The sequence below is a fragment of the Protopterus annectens genome, chromosome 5.part1 (genome assembly GCF_019279795.1).
Source record: "Protopterus annectens isolate FY-2018-M chromosome 5.part1, PAN1.0, whole genome shotgun sequence".
Classification (NCBI taxonomy): Eukaryota; Metazoa; Chordata; order Ceratodontiformes; family Protopteridae; genus Protopterus; species Protopterus annectens.
The window spans coordinates 523,704,018-523,729,322 of NC_056736.1; the positions used below are offsets into that span (position 1 = coordinate 523,704,018).

The 25,305-nt window shown below is 38.6% G+C and overlaps 1 protein-coding gene across 5 annotated transcripts in view; it reads left to right on the forward strand.

The window, feature by feature from the left end:
- LOC122803500 overlaps positions 1-25,305 on the forward strand; it is a 601,463-nt gene that overhangs the window by 100,548 nt on the left and 475,610 nt on the right. For 3 of the 5 annotated variants that reach the window (XM_044073137.1, XM_044073139.1, XM_044073141.1), the window contains exon 1: positions 3,712-3,857. The exons of 1 other annotated variant lie outside the window; for it this stretch is intronic. The gene's annotated coding sequence lies outside the window, so the exon portion shown is untranslated. Of the gene's footprint in view, positions 1-3,710; positions 3,858-25,305 lie in introns of those variants that run through there. One more of the 5 variants, XM_044073140.1, reaches the window with a different exon arrangement.

Here is a 25,305-nt window from a genome sequence, read left to right on the forward strand (position 1 = left end):
ACATATCTGCAAACTGGACAGCACCAGAACTACTAGATCTAAGGATTTAAACTTTGCTTGTGACTTAAAAAGGACATGTTGGAGGGACGAGTATGTATCCCAGGGAATCCCCATTCGCCGGAATAGGCTTTCCATTTGAAGCAGAGTCCTTCCCTAACCCACCTTAATTGCAACCTTGATCAGTGGATGGGAAATCAGAAATCCCCCCCCCCCCCTAGTCTGACACCTATGTCTCTGATGGACAGCAGCAACCATTAAATCATGCCCTAACTAACATACAACTCTTAAAAGAACTTCTAAGGCACAATAACTCTTAGGATACATTTGGGCTGCATGCCTAGGTTTATAAAGGTCCAGTGGTCATTAGACTAGTATAAACCTATGAACCTATGCAGCAGTCATCTTTAGATATTGTGATAGAAAAGGATTAGGACCTGAGGGCTGGTACATAAATTCTTAGCTCATGAAATGTATATAGGTTCATAGAGAAGCACTAGGCTAGCTGTATTTGCATACCATTTTAAGCCTAGCCAAGTTCCCTTTGGGTGCTTGAAGTAACCTATCTTGTTTGGTGTTTGATTGGCCTTACCCATCCCATGGTTGTTAATTATATTTTACAACTAGTGCAGATAACGGGGATCATACCATAGATAATTTGAGGGAACCCATGCATGGGATAAAGCATTTAGGAGGTGCCTCTATCCATTAGTAGTACAGAGAGCAGTCCCCTGATTAATCTTCTATCTCCAGTCCATAGATCCAAGTTGAGATTGAATGTGGACAGGGATGAGCTTTGTTTTTTACATTAATGGGGTGTTCCAGAGCTGTGGTATCCTCTGTAAGATATATCTGTCCCTCCGAACAGGTTCTATTGATATGGCTTGTGCTACCATAGAAATAAGCTGTGGTTCCCATAACTATGACTCATTAAATGCTGAGAGTGTATCCTCAACCATTCTGAGATGAGTAGGCTTAATCAAGGTTCTGCAGACTGGCTCAGGAAATAAAATGCAGTGAAAGAGGGAAAAATTCTGAGTTACAAGTGACTTGAAGTTAAAAGTATAACTACTGTGAACTTTTTTCTGATAAAGTAGCTGAGAGCTGTTGGACTTTAGCAGAAGTTAAAAAAAATTGTTGCTGTTGATGTTTTAAAGGACCAACACTGTGGAAAGGAAAAAAATGTTTCAAATGCAATCTCACTTGTACAAGTTAAAAAAGGTGAAAATTAGTTTGAGGAACAAAAATGAATGCTAGAGGATTATTTTCTGCTAGAAAGAATTCCTGGCAAAGTTCATTATTTTTTGTCATTTAAAAAAAAAAACTTTTTGTGTTACTGTTCTAAATAACTGAACTAAGAAACTGTTTTGTTTCCCATTTACTGATTATGAAAAGCACGCTATTTTATTTTAAGATAACCTTTTTATGTTGGGGCCGAATAAACCGAACTGTATTGTGGGAATCATTTCCCCACATTCATAAAACATGGTATGTATTTGCATAAATGCATTGCATGCACTATATTTAGTGTACCATCATGTCATCATTGTGATTCACAAACATGGCTCATGATAATGACAAATAGTGCACAGAAGAAGACTTATATTGTTTGTAAACTCAATGCTGGTGCACACAATATGATGCATATAGGGCTGAATTATGCACATCAGTGCCATAGACAGAACAATGCAGAGGTGAACAGCTACAGTGGTGGAGTCTTTCACACAGCTAGAACTGAAGAAGTTATGTGTGAAAAAAGCCTCCATTGTTGTAATTTTCCCTGCTATGCTGTACTTTTCTGTTATGCCATACAGAGATTCATAAAAAAAAACACTTGACTCATTATGAATTACAATGAAACAAGGACAATTACCATATTATGGTAATGGGGGGTTGATGCTGTGGGTGCTCTCACTGTGGAAACTTGCATGCATCACTCAAAGGGGCAGGAATAATTTAGTTGTGGTAGCAAGTTTGCCACATTACAGTAGCCTTAATAACTGGTAAGGTATTTCCTTCAATTAAATATTGTGTGTTACTGTATTTTTCATATACACTGATTTCATGGCTTAGCTGTATAAGCTGAGCAATACATCAGCAGGGATGAGGGTCACTCTGGTTAGATGCAATAATAGCTGTCAGTACATGGTTTTAGTTTAAACGTTGTATAGTTAAAACCAGACGGTAAGCAGTTATTGTAGTAATTCTTTATCTTGTATGATCCTGGTTGGGGTACCATTTGCATGTCTACTACATGGATATAACCCTGTGGTAAGACCAAATATAGAGTCCTACCCCATTATATAGCAGTCTTTATGAATTGGAAAGAGTTTTGTATACCATTTTTAATGAATACCAGACCTAAAATGGAATCCCTATCAGTGTCTTCTGTGTAAAAAAGTAAGCCTAACAAGTAGCACTTTCTCTCTCTCTCTCTCTATATATATATATATATAGTTTATTATCAAAATGTCTAGGTGATTTACCTTGAATGTGAGAAAGTCAAACACACAGGTGCAGAGAGGCAAAACTGCAAACACGATTCCTGTCGACCTTGAAACATCGATACGTAGCTTGTGTTCACAGTTTTGAGCGTCAGTGTTTTGAAGTGTATCTCACTATAGTGGGGATCTGGAAAATTACCCTTTTCTTCACTGTAGTGCGATCTTGGAGTTAGAATATATAAGTAGCAGGGGATGTGGGGGCACATCCCCCCACATGGGGGGTGTGGGGGGCTTGCCCCCTTCAAAACAGTAAGAAATTCTCTGCATCTCAGTGAATATATTTTCTGGATGGTGAGTGGTTGAATGTCAATTCTTTCCTTCAAAAGGATCGATGTAATGAGCAGTCGGCTGGATGGTTTTCTGTTGTTCTGGGTCAGGGATGTGCACAGTCGAGGTAAGTCACCTCAACATTTTGATAGTAAACCTATATATATATATATATATATATATATATATATATATATATATATATATATATATATATATATATATATATATATATATATGATATATGTGTGTGTGTGTGTGTGTTTGTGTATATATGCACATGCATACTATTATTTATTCCTGCAGTCCCTATTTCACTCTGGACATATGTATATACATAAACAGCTGTGTGTTATTCTGTAGCAATGATAACACTTGTTAGATTTTTTTTTACAATTTACTGTATTAGAAATACAGATTTTTTTTGTAACATTAAGATATTTTGAACACAAAGCTATGTAGATGAAACACTGGTATGTCCTTATGGTTCATATGCACATATCCCATGGGCCTCAGGAAATTTAATGTATTACATACACAGTGAAGACTCTACCTTTGCTGGGTCTTTCTTGAAGTTTTTACTAACTGGTTAGTCTGTCCTTTTTAGCCATTGGTTTGCATATATATGTGTATATATATATATATATATATATATATATATATATGTGTGTGTGTGTGTGTGTGTGTGTCACACACACACACACACACACACACACACACACACATTTCTTTCATGTTGCTGGGCTGCAACTGCAAGCTAAATTAATTTTGAGATCTGTCTCATTTTATGATAAATTAGCTTAGAGTCAGTTGTAGTCAGATCATATCAGAAATGTTCCTTTTCTATTTTTTGGCAGTTAAATTACTACTACTACTATTACTACATTTTCCCAGAGTAAAGTTTTAGTTGGCCAGCTGACAAAGCTTTTGGAGCCTGACGAAACCAGGAAGTGTGTTTTGTTTCTGTTTCTTTTTGCAGAGTGGAAGGGTGCTGTTCGAGTTTTACTTTTTAAGGATGAAGCTAAGCTAACTACAGCTTTTATGTCATTTTTGGGAATGACAGCTTCCTAGAATCTGCAGTCACTCAAGGTAAACTTTAAGATAGATTGCTTTCTATTTTTTTATTTTTTTTTTAACTTGGCACACCCTCAATCGTACTTTAGTTCCTGTGGGCTCCACAAGAGCTGCAGGCATGTTTTTTTTTGATCTGTGTAAAGTACAGTTGCTACGAACAGTAAAGCATGCTATACTCAAGCAGTCTGCAGTTTAATGCCACTTTCCTTCACTTTCATCATACAATTTATTTTACTTTTTATGATGTCCAGCCCCCTTTGTTTTCCCAATGATGTGAAACCCGAGAAGCAGTGTAAACATAGTGACACTTGCAAGTCATAAATATTTTTGTGTGTGATCACTGATTACTTCTTTTTGGTGGTTATGTGTTTGTAGTATGGAACTTGAGAATTTCGACACAGCACTTGGGCATGTTAAACAGAAGGATTCTGACAAGGTGTTATTTTCGAAGCAGTGCTATTCAAGAAATAGTTTCCCAGAATAGTTTTTGAATTCCTATTTTTTTTTTTTTTGTTCGTTTTATGAGTAGATCTCCAGTGCTAGGTATTTTTTTTTCATTTATGAATGATGTATATATGAAGCAAACATTGCAGAAATTGTTTATAAAACTTCATAATGTACTCAAGGATGTTTCATTCATTCATGTAATAGTTTCTATTTAAAAAAAGACTAAAAATAACTATCTGAAAGAATCACTGAGATGTGTTCTGAGAAGTAGTGTAATATGTTTAAACTGAAACATTTATGATTCAGCTACCTATGCATATAAACTACCTAATTTATATATTTTTTCATAAAGTTAGATAAAGCAGTTCTGAAATTAAAAGACACTTACCCCTACACAAACAGGGATGTTGGAGTACCGTGTGCAAATTAGATATTATTATTATTATTATTATTATTACACTTAAGGGGTTCAATTTTCATATAACTTTGGATGGTTTGACATATATGTCATAAATTAGCTGTCTTTGATATACTGTGCTGCTGAAACTGTGTCTGTTTTGACCACTGTGGTTATTACCCTGTAATAAATGTTGATGTTTCCTACAAACTTTAAAGGAGAGCTACTTGTAATGCAGACAGCTAGGCAAAACTGATATTTTACACACACTAATGTGTAAAATAAAATGTCTTTAGAGTGAGTAACCTGTGAGCCATTGGACTTATGGAAATGCAGCATTTCCAATAAAGCAGAATCAGAGATTGTCTTATACACAAGGCAGAAATCGCCTCTGAGTAGTCTGTATGAAATGGAGTAAAGTGACAGTGATTTCAGATGATCCACACAGGACAGATGCTGAAAACCTTGAATTCTCCTTGTGAGGACCTTTGTGGTCTCTCTAGTTGCAGCAGGTGCTTGGAAAGGTGCATGCCAAAAGGGGCGTTTGTACTCAATTATTGGCCTGATGAGGAAAGAGTACAGAGAGGTTATAACTTCTTTTTTTTTTGAGGCAATGCCCTTACTTGTGAGATGAACAATATAGAATGCCCTTCTTGCCACTGTGGAGACATGGTGATCAAAGGTAAGGTTGCTGTCAACCTGTGTGCCCAGGTCCCTCACCTCTCATTGTTTGCTTAGAGTGTTTCTATTGATGTGGTAGTTAGCCGGAACATCTCTCTTACCAAAAGGGATGATAATAAATTTTTTGCATTGAGTTTAAGGCTGTGACTTTGGCACCAACCATTTGTTTGCATAAGACCCTCTTGTAGGATGTTGACATTATTTGGGGATTCTATGACCGCTCCCAGTTTGCAGTCATCAGCAAACTTTGTCAACTACAGATCTTTAGTTTTTGCTTGTATTTCAGAGAAATAGATTCCAAACAATAGAGTTCCCAGGACTGATCCCTGTGGAACACCATTGATTATGGGTGTGCTGTTGGAGGTGGATTTCTGTATTCCCCTATTCTGACTGTATGGGTTCTATCAGTGAGCCAGTTAGCGACCCACCTAATGATGTAAGGGTTAATACCTAGCTGGGTGAATTTTTCAGTAATGCCTGAGTGGGGAATAGTGTCAAAAGGCTTGGCCAAGTCCAGGTAGGCTGTATACACAGTTTTTCCCTCGTCCAGGGCTCTGGTGACTGTCTTGAAAATGTCCACCAGGTTTAAAAGGCATGATCTGCCTTTGACAAATACAAACAAGAGTAGGGTCAAGTGTTCGGCGATTACCTATATCTTTGTTGATAAGTTCCATGATGATTTGCTCCATGGTCTTGCAAATAAGACTAGTCAGCCTAATAGGTCTATAGTTCCTGGAGTCACTGGAAACACTACCTTTGTGCAAGGGGATAATGGTGGCCATTTTCCTTCAGCTGGGACAAAGCTGGTGCTTAGACTCTGAAAAGAGTACCCAGTAGTGTTGCTAGTTCTTGTTGTAGCCCATGTAGGACGCAGCTTGGGCTGTTATCAGGTCCCATAGATGCTGTGTTTTTGGCCTTAGAGAGGGTGTACATGACCTGCTCTCTAGAGATACAAGGTGGGGAACAGGTGGAAGGAATGTCATTGGATATGTGTGGTGAGGATAGGGGCGTGAAGTTTTCACAGAACCTGTCAGCTAACAGGTTTGCTATGTCCACAGGCTCATTGTATGTGGTATCATTAACTACCAGTTTGTTGTGAATCTGTTTCTTATCTTTTAATCTATGGATGTAACTAAAAAATGCCTTATGGTTGTCCTTAGTTGAGGACGATAATTTGGATTCATATTTTGCTTTGAAGGACTTCACTAGAAGTCGTATTTGCTTATTTAAGCTGAGGAGGGAGGGTTTCCAGTTTAGGGCATGCTCCCTCTTAATTTTTGAAACAATTTCACCCTCTTGTTGTAAAGCCGATTAATGGCAGCGGTCCACCAGGCAGGTTTGCTCTTCCCTGAAGAGTTTGTTTTGGTCCTATTAGGTACAGCCGCATCAATGCAGTTATACAGGTGTTTGTAAAAAGCATTGGTGTAGGACTGTGCATAGTTACCAGTTCCATCTGAGGTGGGAGGTTCAGAGAATCTATTTATACCATCCCTTAGAAGGATATAATCTGCTTTGGAGAAGTTTTCTAGTTTACTTGCTGTTGGGGGGGGGGGGGTTAGGTGTGATAGTTACTTTCGAATGAGACTGATTTGTGGTTATCTCTGACAAGGGAAGACCTCACAGTGGGAATGCTACAGTGGTCTCCCATATTGCTAAGGACCAGACCCAGGATGTTGGGGCTCCTAGTTGGAGTGTCCACCAGCTGATCAAGGGTGTTGGAGTTAATGAACTCGAGGAACTTTTCAGCAAGTTAGTTTGAGTATGAGTAATTTACCCAGTCAATGGATGGGTAATTAAAATCACCCAGAACCATGGTGTGTGGATGTATCTTGATGGATTCCAGTAGATCCAAGTAGGCAGAGCGGAAGTCCTGATTCATGAAGGGGGGTCCTGTAGGTGGCAATGACTTGAATAGGTGTCTTACCAACAGTTAGTTACACCTAAAGTGTCTCCAGGGAATCATACTGTTTAACCAATCTGGAGTTGTGTTTATCTTTAATGAATATTGATACACTGGCTCCAGTAGTTTTCACAGCTTCCATTTGTGGTCTGAAGGTGGGGTAGTAGGTGTAACCTGGTATGATGTCCTCTCCACAGCCTTGAACCAGGTCTCCATGACTGGACAGATGTCAGCGTCTTTCAAGGTGAGGACTGCTTCCAGTGGTTGCAGTTTCATGCTAAGACTCCTAGCATTTAGCAGCATAACCTCGAGGTTGTTTTTTGATGTCATTTTTAGTGAGACATATATATATATGTATTTATATCTATATATGTCTATATCTACAGAGAGAGAGAGACAAGAAATATATATATATATATATATATATATATATATATATATATATATATATATATACATATACATGCACACATACAGAGGGAGAGAGAGAGAGAGAGAGATTTCTGCTGTCACTTACTTGCTGCCTGAATGTTAAGGGGAATCCTAGATGAACACTTGCAAACATCAGGTATACCACACTTCCAGGTTTAGTTGTACAGCTTAGGAAACAAATTGTTGAAACAATAAGTATGGCTGTAACAAAAGTGGGCATTTGCATACAGTGGTATATGTAAGTAGTAAAACTTTGTTACTGCTAGTTTTATTTTTTATTTATTTATCGGATAACTAAGTAAACCCACCAGATGTAAGTGCCTCTTATTAGCAGAGACCTATTGTTTGTTTAAGTGATGATCTCTGCATTACGCAGCAGACAATAAGAATGAAACCCAAGACTTCAAAATTAAGCCTTTGAACAGCTGTAACTTTCTGTTCTAAAGTGCCAGACAGAATATTTTATAGTAATAATGCACTGACATTGTGATTGATTATGAAATAATAATAATATTGATGTTTATTAATTTACTATCAATTTTGACTTTGAATCATTTTCCAGAGATGACACATTGATGATGAAAGCAGTCATGTCACTTTCCCGATTAAAGTAAACTTTCCACCTGACAAAAATATGATATTCATCTTTTGACAACGTGTAGTTACCATAGCTTTGTTTTTATTTGTCCTTTTTGTTCAAAGTACTGTTCTCCCATAAGCTTTATTTTTGCAGGGGTGACTTCAGTTGCTCTGGGAAACATGTCTGTGGTTCTTTTAGGCTTGGGATCTTGAGTGATATCAGTACATGAGGGAAACTCTTCCTTCATATTGTGGTGCCCACCTGGAGCTTGTTGACTTTCACTGTAGTCATACAATCTTGATGACTGAAATTGATCATTGATCACTTCTGGGATTTACATGTAGATTCCGTTCTCTTGCAGTATGTAGGAAGTCAGCCATTATGGCTAGGTCATTGCTGTGGTCATCCATTCTTTTTACGACATGTGTTGGCCATCTGTCATGGTTAGAGTTCCATCCATCTCGGGATATACCATTGGTCATCCATCCTTTTTGGCATACACCTTATTCATCCATCATTGTTAGGATGCTGCCTTTGTCATCCCCTGTTCTTGAGATATAGGGCATATCACTGGTGATCTGTAGATCCTTTAAATCTTAACTGTTTTGCAGTAAATGGTAGGCTTTTCGGTAGCTGGTCACTTTGAATTTAGTAGTGTGATATCCCTGCGTAACCTCCTTCTCATGATCTTTGTACGTTGGAGGCCCTCATCTTGAGATAATTCTTTATAGTTGTCATTTATTGGTTTTGTATTCTTACACTATTCATGCTGGCAAGAACTGAAATTTTGTTTGGTTTCTCAGACATGTTCTGAAATTTTTGTTTAGCATTTGCCTCCTGATATCTAGATTTATTAAACTTAGATGGAACCTTAAATTCTGATTTTTGAGCAGTATTGCAAGTTAAGTATTAGTGGTTTCTTTTGTACAGAGTTTTGATAATGCAGAAGTAAAATTACCTATCTTGTATAATAATAACGTACTATTAGGCCTTATAGATTTAGGGTCCTTCTTAAATGATTGTACAGGCTTTACTGCTAACTATTTTGTTGCTTAATGATGGAGAGCAGACATGAAATGCATGATGACATTTTGCTTTGTGAGCATTTTAAATTGTTCAGACACGAAGTCCAGTTTCTGCTGCAGATCTCTTCAATAGACTTGTTTAGTAAGCAATACCAATGTCTGCAGCAGTATTGTCAGAGTTGGTGGATTCTGGCCATATGGAGTGTGCTCTGATAATTAGAAATACAGATTCCATTAATAGACCTGTGGTATGACAAAACCAATATGCTTTACAAGGGATATCTAAGCAATAGATCAGTTGCTTTAAGAGTCAGTAAATTAATGAAGTTTTTATGTCCAGCCTGGGTGTAACATTGTCTACCTCATACAAACATCCTTCTTGCATTAATTTCCATTGCAAGAAGTTTTAAACAATAAGGTAAACTGACTGCACTGTATCCCTTCACAAGAAAGGGGTGATATTTTAGTGATTACCAAAGCTTAATTTCATGCTTATAACCTCTCCTTTTTCTTAAGGATTCCATTGATTACCTTTTGTATAAGGAATACAGGACTGAGGGTGTTTCTATAAATACAATTTTTTATACTTAGCCACAGTACTTGTGAAATTATTAATGTTTCTATGTATCTCCTAAAGTTCACCATATATTTTTATGAGTCATTATTTAATGCCTGATCATGAGGATGTATTTATCAATCTTGTAGTGGACACATTCTTCAGAGGACATCATGTTATCACTGGAGACTTTAAACTCTTCTAATTTTGACTGGTCAATGAGTATTTCAGCTAGTTTGTATTTTAGAAGTAGAGGCCAATTTTGTTTTACTTCCAGCATATTGTGCTTCCTAGTAGAGATAATAATGCCTTGGATGTGGTGTTTACTCACCCAGGTGTAACAAACAGCAACAGCTGGGGTATTCCAATGATAAAAAAAAAATCAGATCAAATTATCTTACATAAATTACCATTGTAATGTTCAAAATGGCTGTGCAGTATATGAGTTGTTAAAAAATTCTAAAGAGGCAGCAACGGCTGCACTGATACTTGCTATTGTTTTATATTTGAAACACCTTTATTGAATTATCACTTGTGACACAGGCAAATTTACATTTATATAAAAGTAATCAAACGGTATTAACAAGTTCACGTTTATAAACATTATACTTCACATATAGTGCTATATGTCATATAACCTAAGCAACCTTACATACATTATTCAATTCCTGCCCTTTTTTTTTCAAACAAGAAACATTTTGTTAAACTATCAGGACATAGGCAATCATGAATTAATATAAATGAAAACAAACCACACAGTCACAATCCTAGTTGCAAGCATTTTACATCACAGACCATACTGACACACTCCCAGTTGTAAACATTATACATCGATTATAATCTACCAAATCATTTTCAGTCAAACATTACATAGTTCATTCAAGTCCTGCCCTCCCCTAAACCTCATTCCTACCCTGTATGTATTGTTCTCACAAGTTCCATTCTTTTCTTATGTAGTTTGCTCCTAGCCTTTTCTAAAGATCCCAATTCCACTTGTTTTATCTCTGTTACTATATTCTCTACTTCTAATATAGTTGGTTTAAATTCTGATTTCCATTTCTAGTAGTTGCTTTTGCAGCCACCATAATATGACAGAGCGAGACCTTGCCATGTCTAGGCAGTTCTGAATCTGAATCATAGCTCAGAAAAATCATCTCCCTTGTCACAGCAATATGCCCACCCAGCATCTCTGACAGTATATCCTGCATGGAATCCTTAAAATCCACCAACTCACCACACTCCCAGGAAATATGTTCCCAATTACCCCTTTCTTCCCCATCACACCTCCAACAATTGCTGTCCACCTGAGGAAAATTCTCTGGAGTCTACTTGGGGTATAAAATATCTCTGTAAACATTCCCAAGCAAAAATCCTAAATCTTCTAGATTTTCCTACATATTTAGGAGGCATACATACATCCTCCCATTATTTGTGAATTGCTTATCCAATCTCTCTTACCAATCCTTTCTAACCTCCTCTGATTGATTGTTATAGTTATCATGAGTAGATAATCGATACTCAAGACCTGAAGCTTCTTCTACCAGTAGGGTAATTGATATTACTATATTCATATGATTCATACTTGCTAGGAGCAGCATTTTATTAATTGCAGCTTTAAAAATGCATTGTCTCCTTTCTATGAAAACATTACATTTATACCTTCTGTGAGTATTGCACACAATTAGGTGTCCCTTTATGGAACGAGAAAATAAAAAGATTGTATAATAAAAGTTCTCATCACTGGAAGGTATATAGAAAATTATCTACAGCTAGAAGTTAGAAAAGAATTGAAAAAAAATCATCTTGAAGTTTAACTAGAGACATTTGTGTGAGTAAAACAGTCTTTAAAAGGAGTTCAAGCACTAAAATATTACACACTAAAATCTTTTTATACACATACAAAATGGTTATCAAAGATAGTTTTGAGATGGCTGATGATGTACTGAGCCCATTGCAACCTTAATAGATCAGTAAAAATTTCCCCTTGATGAAGCCAATTGTCCTAACATAGTGTCAAATTTAGTGTCAGAGGCTCTTACAGGTTTACAATCTAATATTGCTATAAACACGGATGGCATGCTTGGCACTTTTATCAAAAATTAATGGAAACTTTATCACGAGTTTTCATTGCCATTTTTCAACTTACTGGAAGACAGCTGTAGTTCCTCCAGGTTGCAAAGGTTTTGAAACTAAAGGCCTTGGTTACTATAGATCAGTAAGTTTAACCAGCATCTGCAAGAACATTTTTCAAAAGGTCTTGTTATTTCCTTTTAATTTAATTGAACTGATAGCCATTAACCAGCTTGGGTTTATTACTGGTAGGTCTTGTATTTCAAAAAATATTCAGTACTATGATAATGTGATTGAAGTCATTACATTTGTTCTCTCTCTTAATGGTGTTCTCTACTTGAAGAAAGTATTTGATACCATCCTTTATCGTGAAATTATTAACCAACTTTAGATTTAAAGTAAATCCCTATATTTTCATAGAGTGACAGCTGGCTCACTAATCATACTTTTTCATTCAAAACTGGAAAAAATGCTTCTAGTATAAGACATTGAAATGCAGTCTTTCTGAGAGTTCTAGGGGAGTCACAGGAAATGAAAGCTGTCTGTACCTTTCAAAGCAAGGCACAGCTTGAAAATAGTTTCATTTTGCTGGGGAGCAAGCATTCCTCACTCCTAAACCTATGTATGCAATTGTACAGTTATCCAGTATTGAGGAAAGGAGAAATTCCCCAAAACAGCACACCACAATTTTGAGCAATCCATGTTTTCTTTATAATAAAAAGAGTAAGAAAATGATATGTGAGGAACTGCAATTTGAGTCATAGGACAGCCTAGAAAATTTGCCAATCAGCCCTATTAACCAGGGAGTCCCCCAGAGCTCTGATGTGGGGCCTTATTTGTTTAACTTGTTCATATCACTGTACCTGTGTAACCTCCTGTTTGTTACTTAAGATTTGCTGATTACACCAAGATAGCACTTCCAATTACTGGTATTAATGAGCAGCAGTTACTTCAGTCTCCATTATATAAGCTAACTTCATGGGCAAGTAGTCATTACAAAGAAGGTAACACAAACAAGTCTGCAGTTCTTCATTTTTGTGTGGATAACTTACAGTGACTGCATGTTGTTATCCTCTGTGGATTGTTAAGTCATTATAATAATCTCAAATGACCTTGTTTGATACCAGTGCTCAGTGTATTTGTAGAAATGCAGATACAGATTTCTACTTTTCATAGTACTAGCTCAAGATCTGCAGATGCTTTGGTACGAGTTTATACCTCCTTGATTAGACCACCTATCAAAATGGAGCCGCATGTATGTAGTCTATGCTAACATCGAATGTTAGATCATATTCAGCATGCCATCATGAGAAGGACTGGTAGCATTAAAAACTAAGTCATGCTAAATGTTGACGTCATTAAATCTAGTCTCTTTTCACTGAAGATTACTTAGAGGAATTGAATTAAAGATTTTAAGAGACTCCAATGTAGTGTTATAGTGGTCAATTTGAACTTGTTTCACTACAGTCATTCTCTCAACATATGACATGACAACCTCCATCTGCACATAGTACAAAATAAATACAAGCTCAAGAGTAGATCACATCACATTACAGCAACTAGAATGTGGACCCTTGCTCCTAGAGATGTCAGGTTAGCTGTGGCAGTGATTAATTTCAAAAACAGGCTTAATGCTTACTCTATTTTTTTAAATGTATCCTCTCGCAAACTTGATTCCGAATCTTTGATAGCCCTTTCTAGGCTGTCAGTCTGCAGTTTGAACTTTGACTGTACTGCCGTGCCGTTGGCAATCATCTGATGTATTTTGGACCATTTCTCATCTAATGCAATTTCTTGCTATGTCTTCAGTTTGCTTGTCTATATCTGGCTACAGTGTGAAGTGGCAAGCAAACATGTAATTTTTACAGTTTCCAAGTGTCATTCATGGATAATGTCTAACACTGTTTTGCTTAATTTGGAAGCATGGAAGGATATCATTCAAGATCCACACAATGCAGTCCCCTAACATTTCTCCACTGATCTTTTCAAGTTGCTGATGTTTGGTACCATCGGGCCATCTTCTTTTGGCTATCCTTTTGTAACAATTTTGTATTCCTTGGAAAGTGCAGGATCAGTCCTGTTCTTAATTTGGATGAGAGCATTTGCATTGCTGATTGTTCTGAGACCTTGGAAAATACACATCCAGTGGATTAGTGGTTCTTTCTTTTGCCTTCTAATATGCAAATATGGCAGTCAGTCAGCATATTGCTTTACACCGCTACATTTCATTTCTTAGGAATATGCTTGTAAGAACAGTCGCTGATTCTGCAAATGAGCTGCAGTCATTGATGAGGCATTGTTTCTCATGTTAACAATAGGCACAAATGTCTGATGAGTTGTTATTATTGTGAATCTTCTTTCCAAGTATCAATGAAACCTTTTCACTCCTCAGAGCAGGCTAGGGATCCCCTCTCAGTTGGGGTATAATTACATTTAGCAATTTTCAGTGAACATGAAACAAATGAAGTGGGTTCCTTATAGCAGTCAAGAATACGTGTAGGTGAACTGTGACATTCCTTTAAGGCAGAACATCACCTGCCTTTCTAATAGCTGTAAAAAATCAAGTTATGCATTTTGGTGCCTTAAAGACTTGTTCACTGCTGGCCAACAGTTTTGTGGTAGATGTCTTCTGCAGCACCGAGGTTTGTAAATGTGTGCGGATGTATTTTACCAATCTCACTTGTGTCTTCTGCTGAGGCCTGGGTGCCTTTGACACACCATACTCTATCATTTCTCCACAAGTAGGGCATTTTCTCCCTAAAAATCTCATATCTGTGTATCTTAGATCAAAGCCAATACACTTTTTAAACAGTCTGCTACTTTCTGTAGGTTCTGTAAGTGATCTTTGGCTAACACAAGAATGTCATCAAGGTAACACTGCATTTTAGGTAACACCATAAGTACTTGATCAGTTACCTTTGTCTTGATCTGTGGAACAGACATCACTTCAAAACAAATTTGTTTTGTTGGAACAAACCTCTGTTTATATTATTAGCAGTCATTGTTTTGAAATATTCCACTATATCCACCTGCAGGTAGTCATTATTTGTTAAATGCCTCTTTCCTGTTAGGAATACAGAAATATCTTCTCTTTGTGATAGTGGATAATGCTGCTTTGAGCTAACACTTTTTGAGGTAACTTTAATATTTCCAAAAGTAAAAATATCCTTGTTTTTTTATATTTACTTCAGACAGTTTGAACATGACTTACTCATTGTATTACAATTTCACATGTTCTTATACTTTCCAGCCCTTGCTGTTCTGTTTCTGCTTTGGCCCAAGAGCAGTATGTACTACGAGCTTTATGAAAATTTGGGCTGGAATTTTGAATTAGGATCATAGACTGTACAAGTCAATTGGACTACAGTCCATGTACACCTTGCCAATAACCACCTTCTCTCTCTACCACCTTTTTCAAGGAATGTAAGGCCTAGAAGTCCTGGGGTAAATTTAAGGATACCCATTCAATTTCCCAAGCTATGTATTAAGGACAACAAAGAATCACGTTACATTGCTTTACCTGCCATGGAAGTTTATTCCAGAGCAGGGGAAGACACTGGATGATGGACCTGTTTCTCCATTTTCTAGGTTTAGATTTCTCTTTCCAGTGTTGGCTACATTATTTGATTTACCAATCAAAAAGGAGGTCAAGGGTAGTAGAATCCCTAAGCCATGGCCTCAAGCTCAATGCCAAAAAGTGTGTTGTCATCCCCTTTGGTAAAAACTCTGTACCCATGAACTACCAAATAAGCGGTAGTCTACTTAACAAAAAAAGTATGATAAGAGACCTTAGGACACAGGTAAACAGTAGTCTCTCCTTTGATAATCACATTGCCAGAGTAGTCAGGAAATCCTTTTATGTGGCACACCTCATCACAAAAGATTTCTCATCCAGGAAAAAACAGGTCATTGTTCAGCTCTACTTGTCACTCATTAGACCCATTATAAAGTACAACGCCCCTTTTGGTATATACCTCACAAGACATCTACAGCAACTGGAAAGGCCACAGAAATACCTCATAAAGAGGATTACCAGCCTCAAACAGATGCCCTATGCAGATCATCTAAAAAACTCCAGCTTTACTCCATTGCATATCGCCTACTCAGAGGCGATCTCTGCCTAACATACAAAGCTATGTCAAACCCAGAGCTATTGGACATGCTCCACTTAAAGAAATCCCAATCCCTCCAAGCTACACGCTCTAGTGACCTAAACCTTGTCACCACAGTAAACAGAACATGCTGGAGGGATAGATTCCTGTCCCAGAGACTTCCCAAACTCTGGAACAAACTACCTATCTATGTCAAACAAAGCTCCTCATTAGCACTCTTCAAGAAAAATCTTGATGATTGGATGGGAAATAGGAAATTCCCCCCGGGGATCACTTCTGTGACTCTGCTTGACAGGGACACAGGAAAATAATTTTCTTGGGTGGTGAAAGCCAGTGTACCTTTTTGGCTAAGCTTATATAGGCCCTAGGGCCAATAGCCTAGTACCTACCTATGAACCTATAAGTGCATGCTAAGCGAGGAACATATCTTCCTCAAGAGTCTATAAAACAAAAAATATAGGGGCAGTGCTTCCAGTATGCCATGATTGCTAAGATATTTTTGGTTAGCTTGTCAAGTTTTTTATATGTCTAGTAGGATACATGCCAAAAAGTTCATTATAATCAATAATGGGTCTGACCAGAGCAGAATACAAGAAAACAATGACTTCCTTGGATTTCAAAGAGATGCCTTTGTCAATTAGTTACAAATTATAGAAAGATTTTTCTGGCTAAAGTTACTACATGGTGATCAAAGGGAAGGAAGCTATTTATCCAAGTGCCCAGATCTCTAGTCAGTGTCTTGCTTGATAATAGAGTGTTATCAGTGTTGTAGGCTGCATTGATTAGTTATTTATTAAAGGAGGTAATACTACATTTCTTGGCATTTAGTTTCAGCCTTTTCTCTAAACATCAGGTATTAACTCATGTTAGTTCATCTTGAAAGGTAACTGTATTTTCAGGAGACTTGACAGTTATCCAGAATTTGCAGTCATCAGCAGATTAGGTTGACCAGAGGTCATTCCTAAGAATTTTGAGGTCAGAGATTTAAATTCCAAACAAGAGGGGTCTAAGAACAAATCCATGGGGGATACCACTGGCCACCTTCTCTCTGTTTGAAGAGGCATCACCTTCATGGGGATCAATGTTTAAGACCATTAATTTATTAATAATTCCTTTTATATGGTATGGTGTCATATGCCTTGGGCAGATCACAACAGGCAACATGAACAGTATGCCCGCTGTCCATCACTTGAATGACCTTCTCAAAGAAGCTGACACGATTTAACAGGCACAGTCTACACTTTCTGAAGCTAAGTTGTAGTTTGAACTTAATAACTAAAAAAACATATGCCAAGACCCTGGAAGAAAACACAATGAAGCTTACGGACAGGACGAATTAGTCAAGCCTTGTAGTTGTTGATTTAACAGTGTAGTCCTCAGAAATCCACAGGATAAAAATGCCAAGGAACAAAGCTTTTCAGCTGTTAAAATAGTTTAATTCAAGCATTGAACCTAATAACACTTTTAATATCATGATTTATGAGGTCAGTGAGGATACACTGCATGGCTTTATATCAGACTTACAAGGCTGATAGGTCTATAGTTTCCAGGATCTATGAGTGTCCGCCTTTATGAAGGGTCATTACTATAACAGTGCATCAGGATTTGGGGACATACCCTGTACTTAGACTTATTTTAAACTGTTTAAGGGGGAGGGGTTCTGTGTGTGTGAGACAACAGTAATGAAACAACTCAATATATTATCAGAACTCACGGAAGAAGTGTTTTTGGTCTTTGAAACGTACCTTAACTCACTCAAGCCTAAATCACCTTCTTGTATACTTCCAGTTCACACTTGTACTTCCTTATGACATTCAGAACTTTTTTGGATCTGACTTCTTTAACTAACTTACTTACCAGCTACTAATAAGCAGTGTTAGAAAGGGCAAGGAGGTATTAACAAAATGACTCTAAGACTGTTAATTTAGGATGTCCTGTAGTGGAGAAATTAATCTCTGTTTGTCGCTTATTATTCATATTTATGTTTGCATTTTTATAACTGAGAGACCTACATTTTATTAAGGTGTATGGTGTGAAACACCAATGTGGGAGACAGGACAATTCATGGAAAATACTGGTTTATATAATAACTATACTGGAAATATTGCTAGTTGTTAGTAATTATGAAAATAAACAATATTCCGTATGTACTTACTACTTCAAAAACCAAGTGACTTACAAACTGTTCAATGATGTTACATGAAACCTTCGATGTTGTTGAAGAAAACTATCTTTAATATTTGTACTTTAAGATGCACATCTTGAAAAATATCTAGAATTATCTATATTGCTAATTATACAATTAAACATATGTTTTCATATTTCTGTAATATCTCAATAAACTTTGCTTATAGAGGAGTTTCTTGTTGACGTGGAAGTTTTATGTATGGTTAACAAAAATGTTGCAACAATATATGTCTAGGCTATATAGTTTTCAAGATATGAACATTTGTATGTGAAATTTTAGAAAACATATTGGGTTTGTGTACATTATAGTACATTACAGGATTTATAGAAAAGACTATGAATGCACTGATGATCATCACTAATTAGTGTTTCTTAATGATAAGCTTGCTATTTGTACAGGTTTTAGCTTTTATTGTTCACAAAATGTTTATATTTGTTTATCTTATGCTTTTTAAGTTTATTTTTCAGAAAATGCTCTGGAATGCAATGCGTGTAGGCTGCTAGAGCTGTGGCATTCCATACCACGAAGGTGTTAATGAATTAAGGATATTTTCTTCTGTAATACCACTCAGCTGTACAGATTTTTGCCTCATATTTTTGGCCTGTTTCACATAAAATTATGGTTTTCTGGCACATCATCGGTAAATCATTGAGGGTTGAAATCAGAAATAATGATGCACATTTGAGTTTCAGCTTCATACCCTTCAGAAAAGTCATATTAATGCAAAACATGGGGCAGGATTCACGAAGCCTCCATGTAAGAGTTATAACTCTTACACGGAGGCTGCAGTTAAACGGAGTGATGTCAGCATGCTCTGCATATTCATGAGAGCATGCTGAATCACACCTAAGGCTAACACGGTCCGTGGAAGACAGTAGGGGGCATGTCCGTAGGCCGAGCCCTGCAAGCGGACACGCCCCCAGAAGAGTAAAAGTGCCCAAAGTAAACACCCACGACAGAGGCCATGGAAATGTGAATAAACACAACACAACACATGCCCCCACAGACTATGAACATAAAATATATAAATGAACATGTTATATATTTTTTTAAATCGTAAAGATGTTTGCCCGTGAGTGCGGTCGTTTGCTGTGCGTGCTTAGCCACAGTTAGCAGTCAAAGGAAAAGCATATAAGAACTAAATATGCAAAGTAAGCCAAGAAGCAATAGCGTAGCGGTAGAGACGTCGGCTGAAGAGCAGGCATCCATAGTTCGAGCCCCCACAACATCAAATTTTATTTTTAGTAAAATAAGCACGAAACAAGTCCCTGACAAATATGTACACATATAAAATCATATTTTACGTAAAATGTAATGAAATAGTCCATTTATTTTGAAGAAATGTGAGATAACAAAACAATAAAAAATGCGAGATGTTCCAATAGCTGAGCTGCAGTTTAACAAGGTGAGTGCATCTGCCCGTACGTGAGCATTGGTTTAACAGGTGCAAAATGAGTGCCCGTAGGTGAGCAGTGGTTTAACACGCTGAAACTGTGTGCCCCTAGCTTTGCTGAGCGTAATATGCGTGCTGACAGCCAAATGAAGCATAAACCAGCGTACCCCGTTTGCGCGGAGCTGCGCAAACAAGCTAACCGACGGGCAACGTTGAGCAAGCTGTAACAAAACTGCCTTTACACAGACACACCCCCTAGCCTGTCTAGACAGTCATAAAATATAAAAAGCAGTGGCCAGGTTCGAACCCAGGATGCCATGCACCATAGTCAAGGTACTGAACCACTAAGCCACAACAGCTGTACTTAGAAATGCAGTAATAGCAAATATATAGGAATGAATAGGAAGTGGAGCATGACAAAGCAGGTTTTGTGACGTTGATACAATTCCAAAATGGCCAATCACAGATAAGTGCGGGAAAAATGGCATATATAAGCCCCATAGGCGGGAATACACAGCATAAACGATTGTAGAACTGACTTGCAGTCAGAATGTCAGGAGTAGGTGAGGGTAGTTGCTTTCGAGCACAGAGGTGGGGCGTTGAGGAGTCCAGATACATGGTCTGGCTCCTAGTCCACAATCATGAGGCCCAACTCATGCAGGGCCAGGTCCTGTGGGGAGCATATAGGGCTGAGGTGTGGGACCGGTTGGCTCATGATCTCACCAGTGCCACAGGGATTCCAAGGACTGGTGAGCAGGTCCGTCATCACCGTGCGGACCTGAAGAGACGCAAGCAGGACCAATTGAACCTTTGGATCCAGGAGGCCTGGCAAATGCCCAACGCCCCACTACTGAGTAAGTTACATTTAATTATGTATGTAAGAAATTAAACTAGCTGATATTATGGAGATGTGTATTCCAATATTACTTCATTTATATTACAGTTGCAGGTGTCCGTTCTGTGAACCGCAGAGCCTATGGCAATAGGCTGGTGTGGTTGCGCCACCAGGCAGGTCAGTAATCCACTCCCAGTAACTGTAAAGAAATATAAAAGTATGACAGTTCGCAAAAGAGTGCAGTGTAGTCACTTAAGTAATAAAATGTGCAAGTAACAGTGTAAAAGTGTTTGCAAGTATTGCTTGATTACAAAAGTGTGTTGCAGTCTGTAATCCAAACAGAAAAATGAAAATGTCTGAAATAAAGTCTGAAATAAAGATGCCCCACCTGTAATATAATAGTACACAACCTGCAGCAGGCTGAAAAGTACAGCTGCAGAAGATGAGCAAATCACATGTGTGAAATATATCCCTGTTGAAATACTGAAACATGACAGAAGTGAGACTGCTGGAAAGGATTGTAATAACTACAGGTAAAACATGTCAATAAAGCCTAGAAGTAAGTACCATCCTGAATAGTAAAATGAAAACAAGTGAGAGAGTGTGAGAAAGAGTTATGAATCCAGAAAACTGGAACCTTAGTTTGAGAGACAGCCTTACAGAACTATCTTCAAGTTATAGAGCCGAGTATATTTTCTGTGTTATTCTGTATTATAGAGCTAAATTGTCTGCTTGATATCTGTGTCTTACTGCTGTCCAAATCTATAGAAAACAGTATATATTTTTTTTATAATTTGCACATTCCTTTCATCTGTGTTGAAGCTGCTCCCCCACCCCCCCTCCCTATTCTTGGTCGTAGTTTAAATTTGGTGGCTTTTGCAGTGCCCGCCCCACTGTAGATTTGATCGAAGACACTCCCCCAGGACATCTCTTTACCACATTCTACCTAATAAACCCTTTCTGCACTTGCTTTTAGTCATTTTTAATTTAATTACATTTTTTCAAACTGTGTGTGGACTAATATTGCTACATATTCAAGTGTGCCAGCTTGCACTGCATGAGAATTGTATTTACTACTGCTTTTGCTACTTTTCTAAAAAAAAAAAAAAAAAAAATCTTCTGCTTTTACTGTGCTTGTGTTTCTTCCTACTTTATTTTGCTTTTGCGTCATCTTAAACATTCTCAATTGTATTTATTACTGCTTGGTGTAACTCATTCTAAGCCTTTTAGTTTAAACACTTGGGCTTCTGACCAGTTGTTTTACATTGAGAGGGTTTGTGGTCTGCACTGTAGTGGCAGAACAGGTAGCTTACATCCCTCTAAGTTGGGAACTGCTGATTGAGGGCTCAGTGTCTGTTATTCTAAAAGTATATTAATTCTGGTTTAAGCACTTGGGCTTTCAGGCCAGTTATTTTACATTAAGAGGGTTTTGTGGTCTGCACTCTTGTGGGAGGAGAGGCTGGACTCTGCCCTTCTGAGCTGGGAATTTCTGGTTGAAGGCTTATAGTGCATGCATATCTGAATTTCTTCTTACTGAAATTGGTACACCTTGTTTGCTGTAGCATAGACTAGATCCAGGCCTGCTGAATCTAGTTTTGTTTGTATAACTTGAGCACTAATCCAGGCATTATTTAAAGTATTCAGTTGTATTTATTACTGCTTGGTAGTAACTTGGTTAAAGTGTAGCTATCATTCTAAGTCTTTTGGATTAAGCACTTGGGCTTCAGACCAGTTGTTCTACATTGGGAAGGTTTGTGGCATGCACTGTGGTGGCAGGACAGGTAGCTTTCATCCTTCTAAATTGGGAACTGTGAGAGCTCAGTGTCTGTTATTCTTAAAGTGTATTAGCTCTGGTTTAAGCACTTGGGCTTCGGGCCAGTTATTTTACATTAAGAAGGTTCGTGGTCTGCACTCTTGTGGGAGGAGAGGCTGGACTCTGCCCTTCTGAGCTGGGAATTTCTGGTTAGAGGTTTATAGTGCCTGAATATTTGAACTGTATCTTACTGAAATTGGTACACCTTGTTTGCTGTAGCATAGACTAGATCCAGGCCTGCTGAATCTAGCTTTGTTTGTATGCTTATTTCCTTGGAACGCTAATTCCACCTAAAACGCGGCTTCTCAGCGCTTCTGTGGATCCCTAGTGATATCTGCATTGCTTACTGTACTTATTTCCTTGCTTGGCTTGAAAGAAAGTTACTGTTTGTCGTTTTGCATTTAAGTTACCTGTAACACATTGCACTTGTTACCTGGCACTTGCTCACTAAAGCAATTATAAGTCAGCACTAAAAATTAAAAGCACTACACCCTCGCTCCCCATTGGCCCTTGTTTTCAATTATAAAGGAATTCCCAATATTATTCTAGCATGTCCAAAGGTCAGTTGTCAATCTCCTCTCCGGTCCAGCTGGTGAATATGGGAATCTTGAGGCAATGTTACAACTGCCTCATGTACACAGACAACCCTCTCCTCCTCCCAACAAATTCCAACACATGTGAGAGATGCAACCATATAGCCAAACTGGAGGCTAAGCTCTCTCAACTCAGTACTGGCATAACCAGTCAGGAGGAGAAGGAAACCACACTCACTACAATTCCAGTCTCACATAGACCTACCACGACAGCAAACCAAACACATAATCGCACAAAAACATACTGAGGCTCTAAATAAAGATCTGCCTAAGCAGCAGAGACCTCCAAAGCAGACACCCAAGCAACCGCTACCCCAAAACAAAACACGTGCAATACATATCTCACAAAGCCAGTGTGCTGAACAGTCACAGCCCTTAAGGCTAAACAACACACCTGATACACTTGTAATAGGTGACTCTATTATCAGGCACACTGGCGTACCGCTCACCAGGCTGAACAAGGAGAAGGTCACGGTGAGCAGCCTGTCTGGCGCTAGGATCCGCCACATAACACAAGCACTCAGGTCACTCCAAGGCAAGTACAAATATGACTCAGTCATTGTCCATGCTGGTGCGAATGACCTGAGACGCACTCCCTGGACTACATGAAAAGAGACATAGAGGAGCTCTCTGAGCATGTAGCCCAGGCTGGTATGACCCTGACCTTGAGTAGCATCTTACCCTCACCAAGAATGATGCCACAATATGAAGACAAGATGATCAGTTTCAACAATTGGCTTAAGTATTGGTGTCATTCAAAGGGGATCAATGCCTATCAGCTTGGGATGATATGCACGACAAGCCACGATGCTTTGCTAGGGACGGCTTGCACCTGTCACCCTGGGCTTTGGATATTGGCAAAGGCTCTTGCTACCCCATAGTGCCTTTTTAGGCAAGGCTCAAAAGACAAACCCACCTCCATAGGTATCACAAGAGATAAGAAACTAAGAGTAATGCTACTCAACGCTAGAAGTCTAAACCTCAAGATGCACTCGAAACTCTCCTTAGCATGGAGAACATCGATATCTGTGCAGTAACAGAAACCTGGTTCAGGAATCCCGAGAGCACCCCAGCACTACCAGGTTATACCTCATACCATGCTTTTCGGCCCCAAAACTTGGACCGAACCACAAAAGGAGGGGGAGTATCGATATTCATCAAAGATACCCACACCTCCAGGTTGGTGGCAAAGCACGAAGCATCAGAGGCTATCCATGTGCAACTAACAGTGGGTAAAACTGCCTTCCAGTTTATAGCCTGCTACAGACCACCCTCCCAAACCCAGGAACCCCACTCGGCCTTCCTGAAAACACTGGAAAATATGAAGGTCTCTCCGAACACCATTATATTGGGCGACTTCAACTACCCAAACATAGATTGGGAGCATTACTCTAGCTCCATCACCCTTGCCCAAAGGTTCCTAGAATTCATAAACTCAAATGCTATGGAACAACTTCTTACCACTCCCACAAGAGGGGAAAACATACTGGACCTGATCATCACCAACATGGGGACTCTATGCTCCAGACCAGAAGTGTATCCCTCACTGGTAAGATCAGACCATAAACTGATCTCACTGGATATTCACATCCCGACCCACCCCTGCCCAGAAAACCACAGTGAAAAACTTCTCTAAAGCAAATTTCACACTCCTCAAAACCGAGGTGGAATCCTTCAAAGCCCCCGGGCCTGTGGAAAATACTGCCCAGACCGCAGAATCCTTTATAAATGCATTCTATGAACACCTTCAGGAATGCATGGATCATGCAATCCCAAATAAAACCAAGACCCAATCCTCCAAAGGCAGGCGACCTGTCTGGTGGACCCCAGCCATAAACAAACTATACAATAGAAGGAGGAAGCTACTACATGATAGAGCAAAATCCCAAAAGGGAAGGCATCTCTGATCAGTATTAGCAAAAAACTAAGGGCACTCATAAAATCGTCAAAGGCCAGCTTGAGAGAAAAATTGCACAGGACACTAAAGATAATCACAAGGCTTTCTTTAGTTATGTTAGGAACCTGGGTGGGAATTCCCAGATATGCTCAGAATTAGTCCAAAATGACAAAAATACACTGATCCCACAGACATTGCCAACATCCTAGCTGACAGGTTCAGCGCAAACTTCTCCCCTCCCCACCAAAGGGCAAATATCTATCCCAGCAGAGTGCTGCCCCTGACATCTCAGATGCTCAGGTGAGAGCTGCCCTCTCCAAAGCAAAAACACAGCATCAATGGGACCAGGCGGTGTCCCAGGCTGCCCTACATGAACTCCAAGAAGAGCTAAACCCAAACATAAAACTACTGTTCAATCTCAGCCTTACTACAGGATATGTACCCAAAGAGTGGCGTACAGCAACAGTGGTCCCTCTCCACAAAGGTGTTGCCTCAACGGACCCTGGAAACTATCGCCCCATAAGCCTGACTAGCTTGGTCTGCA